Raw genomic sequence first — 14813 nt, 5'->3', positions numbered from 1 at the left:
CACTTCGTAGATAGCAAAGTCTAGTGCAAACGCAAAGTTAGAGAGTTTGTTGAAGAAAAATCACTGTAGGGTCACAAGCTGTTACACTTGTGAAGGGTAGAGCTAAAATCAACTATTGCAAAGTATCTATTGCAAGTCTCAACTGAGAAGAGCGAAGCTAAAGACACTGAGTTAAGTACCCCAAGTCAGAACAGTACCTTTGGTTAGAAGAGTGGTCCAGCTGGCTTCTGTCTGGTTGCAGCGATGCAGATCCTGGGTTCCTGGGCCTCAGTCGTAGGGACAAGAGGGAGGATGTTTGGGAACTCCTGCGGCAGCCATTCGGATGTCGGCAGCATTTACGGGCTCTTTTCAGATCAACAGCACTTCACGGTTTCAGCGATCGGTAAACAGCACCACTGCAGACCTCGGATACCAGTTGGGCTTCCTTCACTCATTGAGTCTTGCACTCTGGTGAGGGGACTCATGCTCTGGTCGTCCTGCTTCTGGAGGGCCCTCGAGAGATTCTTGGAGCTTCTGGCCAGATCACAGACGTTGCACTAGAATATGGATTTCTCGACCCCTGGCACTCGGTTGCTGCAGCATCAAAGAAGTACAGCCAGTCAGGGAAGATGGTCCAGTGGAGTTAGTCTCTGGTTAGTTGGTCCGACTAACCCGAGGGAAGAAGTCGTCCCTTCTGGAGCTTCTCTTGTCGATTAGAAAAAGGAGTTTCAGCACAGCAGCAGGGTTTCACGGGCAATTCAAGGTCCATGAGGATGCAGCAAGCTTTGTTCAGGGTTTGTCGGGTTGTTCTTCCCAGTGGTCGACTCGGTCATCAGTTCCAAAACCATCGCCTTTTAAGCAAGTTTCTCCCATTCATGCACAGCCTAGCTGTCACTCAAACAGCAGGGTGGCTGTCCTGCAAGGGCAGCCAACCAGTCAATCAGGACTGGGTGCATTCAGGCATTCCTAAAGACAAAGGACAGGGGAATTTCAGGAATCTCCCTCACTTCCTGCCCTTCCAGACACACTGGAGCCAGAGGCAGATTGCAGTAATGAAGCCCGCCAAAGGCAAAAGGAACAAAGGGCTCAAACCTGGTGTCAAGGAACATTCTCAGAAATGTGCTAATTCCTCTCGTTGAAACTTTGTGGGCATCCTGGTTTATCTCCAAAGACACAAATCAAGTTTGAAAAGTCCCCTCAGAGTGCTGGACCTTTGTAAGGACGAGAATTCAACCACGATTTTCTCTCTTCATCTATGCTTGTGTAAAAATCCACAGAACCGCATTCAGCCGTGAGGATAACCTTGCCTAGAGCTTTCGTCATCGATCCGTGCTCCAAAGTCCCTTCCAAGGTCCTGTTTTCCGTCACCACAACAAGGAATCCACCGACTGGGTTTTTGGCTGCAGATCCTGAAGTCCTCCTGCTGCAAAATCGTCAATGCTGAGGTACTGTGTTGGCAGTTCCTAGTGTTAGTTTCGAATGGCAAAGTTTTGAATAAAAATGCGTCGAAACAAGGAATTTAAAAAAAATGATGGGGGTCTCCCCCATCCCCTGTTTTTTTATCCCTTAATACCCATTTTAGTAAAAAAAAAAAATAAAAATAAAAAAAACACAACTTTATCTACAAAAAAATGTCGATGCATTTTTTCAAAACTTTTGTCATCCGAAACTATTTTTCAAAACAATGCCTGGATGACTGTTTTGGCTTGGGTATGTACTAACCTTAAGTCTCTTAGAATTTCTGTGTAGCTGTGGGGTGTTTTCTGTGATGGGGAGGCCTCTCATTCAGTGCACCCAGTCCCACTGCTAGAATCCTGCTAGGGTGGTCTTCTGAGAAGCCCCTGGACGCTCTTTTAACTCTAGAAGTAAAAGTACTCACCTGTTTGCCCAGTCTTCCTGAGGAACTCTGACCTTTGCTACTGAAGAGCCTATTCTGACACGGTCTGTTGGTCACTAGTCCCCAGTGACCCCCCTTCTGCCACTGTGAACACTCATGCTCCAAGAACCAGGGAAAGACTTTGAAAGGATTGGGCCTTTTGACTAGAAGAGAAAATATGTGTTTAAAAGTTACTTACTTGTAAAGAGTTGGTTGGTAACTGTAACTCTAAGAGTGAACTGTTACAAAAGCTCTTACTTACCTTGGATGTGTGATGCACTATTCTTAAAAGTATAGTTAACATCTTTCTTTCCTTAGAAACCGTTTTGCCATTCTAATAGAAAGTAGATGTGAATGTAGATTACTCTCCCGTGATTAGGTTGTGCCTCTTCCCAAAAGTAATGTGTTTGTTTCATCAGATTATTCTTGCAGGATAATCTCCAACTGTTGGTATCACCAGATTAGCTCTTTGAGGATAATTTTAGGAGTGTCCCCCAACCGGGTTGTCCTTCCCCTGACTTGCTGCTATCCTGTCCAGAATAAGTCTGTATTAGGTTGTTGCCTACCTAGAATAACTGAGCCATTCAGTTAAGTGTAGCATTGAGTTTTGCTTTCCCTGTGCTGTTTAGACAGGCACAAGAAGAGTCTGTGGTTTTACCTGTCCCCAATAAGTCATACACAAGTTACTTGTATAGGTGGGAAAGATCTAACCTGGACTCCACTGTGAGATTAAAAAAGTATATGGATTTTACTTACCTTGAGTTAGCTATGTGTCACCCAAAAATAAGTTACACGAGTTATTGCTGATCTCAATCTGTGTTTCACTGATCTCAAAAGCACCTGTAATTGAATATTATATCCTTAGGTTTTACTCACCAAGTATTACTGTGTTTTATCACCAAAGTAGTTGTAGGTTTTTACTGTACCTGGAATAAGTGTTTCACTATTCACAAAAGTATATTGTCCAGTTGACTGAATTTGTGATTTGTACTGAGAGTCACTGTACAACTGTTAGGGTCTGCTGCCCTTGCATTACTGGAAGTAATTGTGAAAGTAACCATTGGTGTTTATTCCCCAAGAATAGGTGTAACCTATGCTGAATGTGTATGAAAAAGTTTTGACTTCCCTAGAACTACTGTTAGGTGTTCTAAATAAGGTTTATACTTTGATCTGTGTACCTTCAAGTATAGTGTGTTTTGATAATTGTGATTACATATAATGTGTGATAGTACTTGTTTACCCCTAGATTTATCTGGGCCTACCTGTATTTAAATAAATCCTTTATTTTTACATGCATAGTGTTTCACTGTTTCTTTGGACCATGTTTATTACAATTTCATTTGTACTGATTCTACAGCCCTCTCTCCCTCCTAAGATAAGCCTGGCTGCTCTGTCTACGCTACCATGTACTCAGGTGGTACAGCCTTATACTAAATTGGAGTCTTGTTCTGCCTCAGTTGAATGGTTTAGTACTTCAGAAAAACTGTCCCAACACTTTCATAAACAAAGGCAATTCTTTTCCTCCACATAATGTCTTTCTCAGTATGCAAAGCAATTATTAGCATATCAATTATTTTTCCAATGGAATACTTGTGTCAGGATAGCACAGCAACTACCTTTGGTGGTGCAACAGTTTGTCAAAACGATAAAGTCTTTCCACAACATTTTTACCACAACCGTATTTATTCAAATAAACTGTCTCTGTCCCGGTCTACTCACCTTCTAGGACTGACTACATATGGTCCTTTTCCTGGTTCCCTCCTACTACTACTACAGTAGGTCTCTTCCGTTAGTGGCAATATGGGTTACAGATTTCTCTAAGGAAAGGCAAAATGCATCCTCGTTTCCCTTCCATCTCTTTATTATAGTCTCTGCGCTGTTGGCAATGTGGGTTACAGGTTTCCCCAAGTTCACATCTCATAAATGTAGAATTGCGCCCTTCTTGCCCTCTTACTTCTACTGGACAGTGTGATGAATCCTGCGGCGTCATCACTACACCACAGCCTGAGATATCCTCCCATGGGGCCAGGGGAAGGCTGCCACTACCTAATCCTAACCCCGGGGGTATCAACATGGGGGAGGATCACAAGTGAGGAGACTGCTGACAGGGGAAGTGATGACTCCTTTGGGAGGGGCGCAGTATTGATCATTTTATGAGGATGAGCTCCCAAAATATTTAATGGCATGCTGTTCTTGTACAAGTCCCTCCTATGAAAATATTCAAAGAACAGGATGTGAAAAGTCATCTAATCAGGAATTGAATGTAACATTCTTTAATTGTCACGATCATGTCTTAAACAGAGATTTAAAATCCAATGTTAAAACACCAACCTTTTATACAAGATTCCCTAACTTTCACAAAGCAATTCAAAATAATTAAACATCAAAACCCCAAACCCATTATAGATTTCAGTATCCATAATGCCCTTGGTACTTTAACGAAGAAAAGGGGCCCAGAGTTAGTAAGGATCAACAATGCCATTAAAGAGAATGTGCAGTCTGGCTGTTGTAGACCACAACACCTGAGCAGGATATTTAAACTCAAGATGCACGTGTCGGAGGACGCTGAAGCAGTAGCTGCGGTAGACCAGATTGCTGGGTTGAACGCAGAAGGAAGAACACTAGCTCATGCTGACACAAGATATGAATAACGGCGGCATGGCATAGTAAACGCAGCGGGAAACGGTGTCTGAGAGAAATCCGACCGTGAGGGAAATGTGCTGTGAGATACCGGACACAGTGATGTGCTTCACAATTTCTTTATTCAAATGAAAAAGGGGATTTGAAAAACGCCTCCCTTGCCCCAACTCTACGAGGTGTTTCCGTGCCCCAACAAAACGAACTAGTGGACCAGTCCTTGTCAGGATGCCCAAAATAAACGTTTACAGTGCTGTGTTCAAAACCTATTCTGACCCTCGCAGTTAATATATCGCAAAAATCATCATCGGGGAAAATAAACAATACTTGCCTTCCAACAGTCTTCACACCCACTATCGCCGCAGTGTATTTTACAGGCCAAGGGGACACTTCTATTTTGCTGGTCCTTCACTATGCCAGGGGGACACTCCCCTTTCCTGGTCTTACCCTGGTGCCAAGGAGGAAAATCCACTTCCCCTGGTCTTGCCCAGTTGGCAAGGTTTTGAAGCAGTCTATGCCAGGGGGACACTCCCCTTCCCTGGTCTTCACTTTTTCAAAGAGGGGGATGAGATACAATCACTATTTACCAGGTTTGGGAGTATTGCATTTATCTTAGCATTTATAATGTTTAAGGGGGCGGGTCTTCTTCCAAATCCCACTGGGCGAGGAAGAGTGCCAATCATGTGTGTTCAGGTTACCCCTACTTCTTCACTAGTGCATATGGCAAAGAAAAGGGTTGATTGACAATACAGTGAGCCGGGAGGGCTGGGCTTTTCCTTTCCTCTCGTGTCCCAATGCTGCCCCTTTCCCTGACAATATATTTTTGCTACACTGGGATTGGGTATGCTGATACTGGCCCTTTCCCCCTTCATCCCCCAATTCTCTTCTTGTGCAGGAAACGTGTGGGGGTGGCTTGTTATGTATTTAATTCAAACCACTCCGCTCCCCTCCTCACAATGTAACTCTAAATCTCATGCCACAGCCCGGGTCTCTCCCTTGCTGTTTGCTGCATCCCACTTTTCCCCAGGGAGGCTGTTGACTTTACTGTACCTCCTAATCGCTGCTGTAGCCCGGCTCTTGTCTTTGATGCTCATGGCGTCCCATTCTTCCTCGGTAGCAGGTGCTCAGCTGTCCGGGGTTACGACCCTCCTGCGTTTCATGTCTTCGGTGAACACGTCATGTCCTGAAGGGCAGTTCTAAATGACTCAATATTACGAACGCTATTTCCGTTCGCATAACCACTTTTACCTCTAATGCACTGTAGGCAGGTCCGGTCACAACCGCGGTCTCCTCCGCCCCCTCCCATATGCCCATGCCTATTCCAGCTCTCTTCTACTTCTCCTTTCCTCACTTGTTAGTCCAGCGCTACGACTCTACGACTTCCACCTCTTCGGTTCATCTGCTTCCAATAATTGTCGCTGCTACTTCCACCACTATCACAGCTGTTGCTTCTGCCAGCCCATCTCCTGGTCGTCTCCTCTGCTACCACCTTTTTTTGGTAACGATCCCCGTCCCTCTTCTCTTTTGTTGTCAGGTTTTCTAATGGACACAAAATGAGGACTAACATGTTGGCGCTGAGATTCTAATCCATGTCTCTCTGGATGCAGTTTCCTCGACCCAGTAGCCTGAGAGAGTGGTGTTGCTTTATAGAGATACACATACTTATATGGTATATCTGGATTTAACTTATAATAAGAAGTGGGATTTTGTAGGAATTTTCAGGGTTTTGGTGTGGAGTTCTGTTTCTTCTTGCTTCTGGGACAAGATCATCCGATTCGTCACAGTGCTCCCAACCCAACAAGCAGCGCTTCAGTGTGCAGGACCACTGCTGGCGCTTTGGAAAAAAGCTGTACAAACCGCAGGACTTACATGGGAGTCGACAGAAAGGCAGAAAGCAGGTAAAAGGTCCATTGTAGCATCAGTAAGCGAACAACAGATGCCAAAGCAGACCAGTGAGTTGGCCTAAAGCTAAAAGGTAACCCCGGGGCACTCGAGTAGAACATTTATCAAAAACCAATTCTTTTGAATTCCGAACAGATAAAGCAATACAAGGGCGTAATTCCCCCTTACCTGGGACACCAATTGGGGGAAACCAATAACACCACATTGCCAACAGCCAAGAGTATGTAAAGGAGCATAAAGTCATCAAGGGCGCAATTCCGCTCATCTGGGACACCAACTGGGGGAGACTTGTAACCCACATTACCAAAAGTGAAGAGACTATAAAATGAGGCAGACATTGTTCAAACCTCCCCACAAGGAATACTAGTGTGGAGAATCTTGGAACAACTATTGCAATAAAGCATAATTGTAGTTGTAGGGGTTAAAATCCTGGCATTTGAGAAGACCAGGAAAGAAGGAGATGTTTTGTGGCAAAGAGGTGTAATAAAAAGAACTTGTTAAAAGGTATAAGCGTGGCATTCTCAGAAGTAGTTGTTGGGCTATTCTGACAAAAGTATTTTCATTTGAAGAAGAAATGTGATATGCAGGCATTTGCTTTGGTTTATGAACTTGTGTTTGAAAGAAAGAAATGTTTACTTTACCAAAGAGGATATTGGCAAAGACACCAACTGGTTTGGTTTATGAAATGGTGTTTGAAAGACATTTTTGCTTTACCCAAGAAGGATATCGGGAAGGATACCAATTGCTTTGATCTGTGGAACAAGTGTTTATGAAACACATTTACTTTAACAAATGGAAGGTCGTGTTGGAAGGAAAAGATCTTTTGTATTGAACTGAATAGAACTCTGTGGAAGCAGAACTTATCTCAAGGTATTCTTGCATTGATCCAGGGGAAGGGAATCCAACGCAGGTCACAAGGAGTAGTTACTAAAACATATACGGTTGAACTTTTACTTTATTATGTTGAACTTGAAAACAGACAAATATCCCTTATGTTATTTTGTTGTATGCATTATTGTGAGGGTCATAGAGGTTTGGCCATTAGGTCATCTTTCTTTAATTTAGTTTGCTAGGTAGGGAAATCCTTTTTAGGATAGGGCATGATGGGTGTTTATCTCACCCTTTTTCATTTAAAAAATGGCAAACATTCGGAAAACTTTACCTTTGTGCCAGTCTCGCATTTCTGACTCTCCACAATAGCTCTTGGCAATGTAGGAATGTGGATTACAGGTTTCCCCAAGTTGACGTTTCACAAATTGAGAATTGGGCCCTTTTTGCCTTCGTATTCCACTTGCTCGGTATTGAAAATAGTCTGATTTTAGCAAACGTTCCACTCAGAGCGCCCTGGGGTTACCTTCTTTTGCAGGCCAACTCACCGGCTTCTTTTGGAGTCTGTGTTGCTCCCGCTCATGCAGCAGGCTCTTCTGTACCTTCTTTTCGTCACCGTCTTGCTTCCATCTTCACTAATTTCTTTAACTGTTTTTGTACATACTTGAGTAGTCCCTGACTTGATATGTTATCAAATAAACACACTGCCTTGTCCCACAGTTCACGAGTTGAGACGCCAACGCTCTTGGACCTCTTGAATATATGCAATGGGGTCTTCGTCATCACGCATTTTGTGTGTTATAATCGCGCTTGTGTCTGACGTGTCAGGATACTGTATGTTTGCCACACGGCTGCCCAGCAGTTATTAAAATGGAGCTCTGTTACGAGATGTGTTCAGTGCGGTTGCCCCAGGATATCCTGCTCGTTTCCAAATGCCACACGCTCTCTCCCCAAAGATGGCAGAGAGCAAGCTTTTAATGTCACCCACTGCTAGAGTCTCCCCTGCTGTCAGTTCCTCTACCTCATAAATCAATTCCCCCCCCCTGCAGTTAACAGTGGCAATTTACAACTGAAATGGTCCTTGTCCATTTGGAGCCATGGCATATATTGTGGCCTTCCTCTTCCCCGAGTTATTTGTGCATTAACTCTTGGGTGTTTCGGGACCTTTTGTCACTGTAAATGGTCCAGCCATGCTCACCTCCTTTTCACCCTGGTATCACCCTCAGCCTCTACATCTAAGCTATGCAAGCAGCCCTTTGGGTGCTTCGTTTGAGTCTTAAGCACCAGCCTTTCTCTTCCTGCATCTTCTCAGACCACTCCCCCATCCTCATCCTCATCCTCATCTTCAATTGCCTCTCTTTCTTCATCTGACTCCATTGTCCCACAACTGTCTCCACTCTTGTCACTTTCAAAATTCAGTTGTTTTAACATACTTCTTAGCCTTGTCGAACAACCCTGGCTCCTCCCTTTGTGGAGACTCCGCTGTGCTCCTCGCGGTCTTAACGGTAGCCTCGCCATACCTTCTGCTTTGATATAATGTCCCAATCCTCCTTAATATTCCCCCTCCCTCATCTGGAAGCATATTACTTTGTATTAGTTCTTCTGTTTCCACAACTCATCTTTCCAAGCTTCTCTCCCTTTCCTGCTCCTGCTTTTTTCTTCCTTGCTCTTGAGCAGATACTTTCAAACAAGCCTTTCTTCCTTTCTTCATTCAGTTGCACCCGTTTCTCCCTTTTCTCATCTGCTTCTCTTGCTGCCATTCTTCTCTCCTTTCATTGCTTCCCTTTCCTTCTCCCCCTCTGCTTCTTCCAATTGCCTCACTCTCTCCTGCCACCTTCTTTCTTCTCTCGTTTCCCCCCCACTTCTTCTATCGTTCTTTCCCATTCTCTTTCCTCCAACTTCCTTCTCTGTCACGCTTCTGCTTACTCTCTATCCCATTTGTCTTTAGCTTCCTTTTCGTTGTCTTTATGGTGGGTCTTATGCTGTCCATTTGCTATGGTCAGTGGTCGACCCTCCCTTGTCACTCTCTGCTAGCATCGTCTGTAATTCACAGCACTCGTTATACTCATCAAGCATGGGTAGTGACGTTGAATTATTTTACTTGGCTCCGTTTATTGTGTCTTCGCTACTATATGGGGGAGGTGCAGACACTGGGTTAGTGTACCCTGCTGCAGCCTTTAATTCTTTCAATGAGTAGAATGCCGGTCCCTCGTTGGTGGCTCGGTTCTCTGTGGAGGAGCAGCTGCGGACACTTTGTCCCCCACGTTATGCTGGTTAAGTATCCACTCTCTCCTCGGTGGGTCCGCCACTGAGCCACCGAACAACTTCATAGCTCTAGAACAGCTATCCTGCTCTGTAACTTCTTGCCATTCTGTGCGGCTCAAATATGTAGTCAGGTGTTGCAGCACAGAAAACTGCCCTCCTGGGACCAAGGTTTAATCATCTTGCCCACTGTCTCGCAAGTCCATTCTGCACTATACTTAAACATTTTGACCTCATACAGTGGAAGGGACTTGCACATATGCATTAGGGAAGTGCCTCCCATGATGGCATATCCCTCTTCTGACTGCCGATACTTATGTGACCTCAAAATGGGCTTTTGTTTTGTACCTGGAATATCCTCACTCTTTCACAATCCTTCATCAACTATCAATATATTTTCACAACATTTCAACACCTCAAGTCTTCCCACAAGCCTCTCTGGCTCCACCAACTTCAATTTGGAGCATGCACCACATTCTCCACCACTACTTCAAACCACACCATATAAGGCACGTGCTGCTGGAGCCTGTGGTAATGTCAGAACAACCTTTTGTCACACCCTCGAGTTCACAGCCTCAACAACCTCGAGCTGGCTCCCCACTCTTTAGCTACTGCCTCTTGTCACAAAAAGCCTAGATCTTTTGCATCTGTTTGCTGCAATCCATGTGCCCCTTATCCGGGGCAGACAACCTCCTCTTATTAACCTTCCTCCAACAACAACCCCTATATACATACAATATATGAGTGCACTCATAAATAAATACAATAATCAAATCATTTGAACCCCATGGCCGTCATCTTGTCTACTCATGACAAGGTTATCACTTCTTATAACAGCCCCATTAGGCCATCAGGGGCGTGGCCCTACTTCCATGCCTCACTCTTGTCTCTTTTCTACCCACAATATGTACAATATCCCTCCCCACCCCCCCAGGTTTGCAAGATACTATTTTCATACTTGCATCCGTTGGTCAGACGACACCTTCGGAACCGCCTCTTCCCACAATTTGCCATCTTATCTGCAAAGTGTCCTGTGCAGAGCGGGCAGGAATTTTTCAAGGGGGCTCCTGACGACCGTCTGATATTTTTTGCATGATTGGCAATCCGGTTTGGCTTCACGGGGTGCGACGCAGTGCTTCAGGATTGCGGTGGGAAAAAAGGTGATATAATCACTGGGGGCATTTTCAAAGCATCCTCTTCTACCATATCTCGATATTGGGGAGGACGCCCCCTCTCAGGTATGCAGCGCATAGGCAGAGAGCATCCCACGGGCAAAAAAACATAAGAGTCCAGTAATGTGGCAAAAGTACCGTTTTATTAACATCCAAATATAACAGGGACAGCAATGGACATCAGGTGATCTCCATTTCTCTCTCGTCTTGGTACACGTTTGTCACGGAGTTTTAATCCAATATGACTCCACAAACAAATGATACATTGCACAAGCCTAGGTGGGATGGGATTGGGTGAGCAGTATGGTAGGGTATACATTCTATATGGGTTTAGGAATCAAATTGGTCTGGAAATAGTGCCTAGTTCTGCCTGGGACCTCCTACAAAAAGATACATGGGAACATGTCACCAGGGTGCGTTATGAGTGGTGGCTGCAACACTGTTCAGGTGAGCATTAAAGGTGGAAAGTGATTGGTCAAGGATGGCTTTCTCAGCCTCGGCACCCTGGACTGTCACAAGCACAGGAGCAACAATTGAAGGTGACGAGAATGGCCGAAAGGTGCTGCGTGTACACTTCGAGCAGGGACGTTCAGCTTTTAACTTTACACTGCATTCTATCTTTCGTCCCAAAGGGATGGATGGTAATGAAGGTCTCCGTCTGCCCATGGCCGGCTCTAATCAACAGACATTCTCTGCCAGCTGCAAGTCACGTGTGTGGGGAACACATTTCCAATTATTCTGCTCAGTAATTTATGAGGATTTTAGCCCTTTTTACTCTGGGTGTCATTACCTCCTTGGCCTCTTGAGACTTGTTCAAACTACTTTCCTCTCTGTGTCAGGTGTGAGCCAGAAGGGACGTGACCGTCCAGCAAAATGTCTTTCTTTGCTTCTTCAGATACAGTTATGTCCGTCATCTGGGATCTCCTTACTGTCTGTACTTTTCCAATGCTGGTTCAAACCTGCAACCGCCATCTTGGTTTACATGGTCACTCATTCTAATTGTGTTATGCACTAAGCAAGCTTTTATATGTATTTTCGTGCGACTTGCGTTTCAGCATAGAAAAGAGAGTATATGTTTTCTACCCTAGTGGATGCAAGTGTGTTCTTTGAGTCAAAGTGCAATTTTACCTAGTGTTTGTGCATCTTCGTATTTGGATGAATATGTGCTTTGTGTCTAGTGCACCTATGTCATTTGGCTTCCACCATGACGTCATTTGTCTCTTTCACGATTATAGCTCATGCAGTGGTTCCATCGCCTGCAGGTTTATTGCTTCAGGGACGTCATCTGGGTCGGGTCTGTAAGGTTGTCTCAAGGAGTATCGTCTCATGCATCAGTGATACAATGTTGGTGAGGGGGTAGATGCTATGAGCGAGGTACACCATTCATGTGTATACCGTTGAAACGAGGGGGAGTGCCAACGCAATGATGAATTGGTGTTCCCACTCCTACTGCAGCTCCAACCGCTTCAGTGTCGTTCCTGACTGCTTCTGCTGCTCCTTTCCTGCGCCACAGCTGTGGTCCATTTTCAGGTTTAAATGTCCGCTCAGGTGCCTTGCCTACAAACAACTAGATCGCATATTCCCTTCAGTGGCATCTTTGATCCCAATTGACTCTTGGTCCTTCCACATACTTTATGGATCTTGAAGTCCATAATGGTTTGAGTGATTTAAGTCTATTCATTTCTATTTGATTGTTGAACTGGATGTTATCAGAGTTAGGAGATGCTATATGAGTGATGTGTGACTTAGTATTAGGGCTAAGACTTCCACCCAAGACAGAGTTGTGGCCATTAGAGGATGTCCTATCCAATTCAGGAACAGCCGGATTATACAACTTATTCTGTCTAGGTAACTTTTCACAGAAGGTTCCTCTGGTTTCCTCATGAGAGGGACTTAAATATCAGCAGATATTTGGGAATGGCAGGACACCCATCCTCACAAGAAGATGAATACCACGTCACTCCCAAAGGAGTCCCCACTTCCCTGACAACCATCTCCTCCCATGAGATCCTCCCCCATGATACCACCCCCAAGGTTAGAATCAGGTAGAGTCTGCCTTCCCCTAGCCATATGGGAGGGGATCTTAGGCTGGGGTTCAGTGATGACTCTGCAGAATTTATCACAAGTCCTGGAAGAAACAGTAGTATGCCTGTATAACCAACAAGCATAATGTTCTGGTCGATGGTAATGAGCCTAATGCATGAGGGACACTGGGGCCAGTTGGACCATAGAAAACTCCACTTTCGTAAACTCTTGGTAGGGCTCTTCGAGCTCTATTAAACCTGTTGATGTTCCCAATGATGCCGGTAGTCCTCTCAGTTAATGGAGAGACTGCTAGGATACGGGGGTGTTCAGAAGCAGGCCTCAGTAAGAGTTCTTTTAGGAAATTACCTCAAAGACAGGAGTCTTCTGGGGGGCTATTACAGACCTTTCTCCAACCACTGAAACTACAAAAGCTGCCCCCCTACACCACCCCCGGCCAAGACTAAGGGCAAGCTTAAACCAAAGGGGACATCGAAGGCAAACTAACCAAAAAAGTGGAAGGCTATGCCATGGAGGAGTCCAGCTTGGATTATTTTATTGACAATTTTGTTCAGCACAGGCCCCAACCCAGAGGGTCTTGAAACTCCTTACAAGGTACATAAGGATCACCAGGTAGGAAGTGACACTGAATTAAAATATTTTCAGCATCGGACAGGAAGGTTAGGATAGACAAGTGGTAGCAGAGGAGGTGACAGGGTTATGTGTGGGTAAAAGGGTATGTTTTGTGGCGCTTTTCTGAGAATAGTGATGGAGGCCGCAGAGCAGATGTGAAGAGGTAGGCTATCTCATGCTCTCAGTGCCCACAGGGTAACTGCGTTTTTTTGTGCGCATGTTAGTTTGCAGAGTGGAATGCGTAGGAGATGCTGACATACCTGTCTAGTGTTTGTGTGGATGATGGGTGTGAGTTTGTCATGCAGTTAAGATGGGGGTTTGTGATGGATGGCTTTGAAAACAATGCAGAGAAGGCAATTCTCTGTTGTACGAGGAGCCAGTGGATCTGGCCGAGATCGGAGGTAATGTTTGAATCTGCGGGTAGGTGGAGGATACTGCGTTTTGTATGGCTTGCAGGGGGCAAGGGTGCTGGTGGGGAATTCATTGAGGAGAGCATTGCCGAAGTCCAGCTTGTAGAGAACCAGTGCTTGGGCTGCAGTGTGCAAGTAGTCAAGGGGAACGATGAGTCTGATCTTTTGTAGGAGGTGTAGTTGTAGGTTGCTTGCTTTGCTGACAGCAGCTATATGGAGTGTGAAGCAAAGGTGGGACGGGGGAGGGGGGGTTAATGGTGAAGCCAAGGGATTTGGCAAGGGTGGTGAGGGATCTGCGAGAGTTGTCTGTGGCCTAGTCTTTGATCCGGGGTGCAAGGGGGGGTTGAGATTGAGGTAGTGACTGGCCCTCCAGGTGGGGGTGGCGGAGAGACAGCTTTTGAGGGTGTGGAGTTGGGAAGGAGACTGGGGTGAACAGGATAACCCAGCCCTTTAAGATGAGTAGCAATACCTTGGAGATGGATGGGGGTGCAGATTTTATTCATACATCAATAATCGAAACGACTCCGGTAGTTGGCAAAAAAGAAAACTGTTTTAATATCAATTATCTAAAACAGGGAGTACAACTGACATCAACAGATGTCGCAGTGCAATTCTGTGTATTTTGGAAAAAACCTCCTTATAAAGTAAAAAATCGTCATAAGTGACGTGTATCCTACGTGTTACTAATGTCATCCTACGTGGCAAACTACAAAAACTTATGAAGAAAAGTGATTTGTTCTCAGTGAACATCTAAGTATACGTTCCATACTGGTCTAAGAGAGTGAAACTATGTGATTGGTTACTCAACATCAGGTGGAGCAACTAAGCCCGCCCCCCAAAATGGCCACTATGAACGTCACTAAATGTACAACATCCAATTGGCTACACAACTATAGGACCCTTAATTACGCGGTCCCCTAAAATTGGTTGGCATTCTAACCTCTGTAAATACTTTTCTACTTACGTCTAGCAGCACGCAGGTTGGCCTTCCAGGTGCTGGCCGCTCGTCTTAACCACAGCTTCCCACCAATTAGCATATTCATCCATCTTCACCTCAGTGGTCTACTGTCAATTAGGGCTTTGAACTTGTCC

At 45.0% G+C, this 14813-nt stretch overlaps 1 protein-coding gene across 3 annotated transcripts in view; it reads right to left on the bottom strand.

Moving 5' to 3' along the window:
* The window catches only part of TMEM183A (transmembrane protein 183A), a 215459-nt gene that overhangs the window by 115080 nt on the left and 85566 nt on the right, over window positions 1-14813 (bottom strand). The gene's annotated exons all lie outside the window — the stretch shown is intronic.

The sequence above is a fragment of the Ambystoma mexicanum genome, chromosome 13 (assembly GCF_040938575.1).
Source record: "Ambystoma mexicanum isolate Mex_15411 chromosome 13, UKY_AmexF1_1, whole genome shotgun sequence".
Taxonomy (NCBI): Eukaryota; Metazoa; Chordata; class Amphibia; order Caudata; family Ambystomatidae; genus Ambystoma; species Ambystoma mexicanum.
Note: the sequence above shows the minus strand (reverse complement) of the source record. Positions and strands in the feature narration are given on the sequence as shown.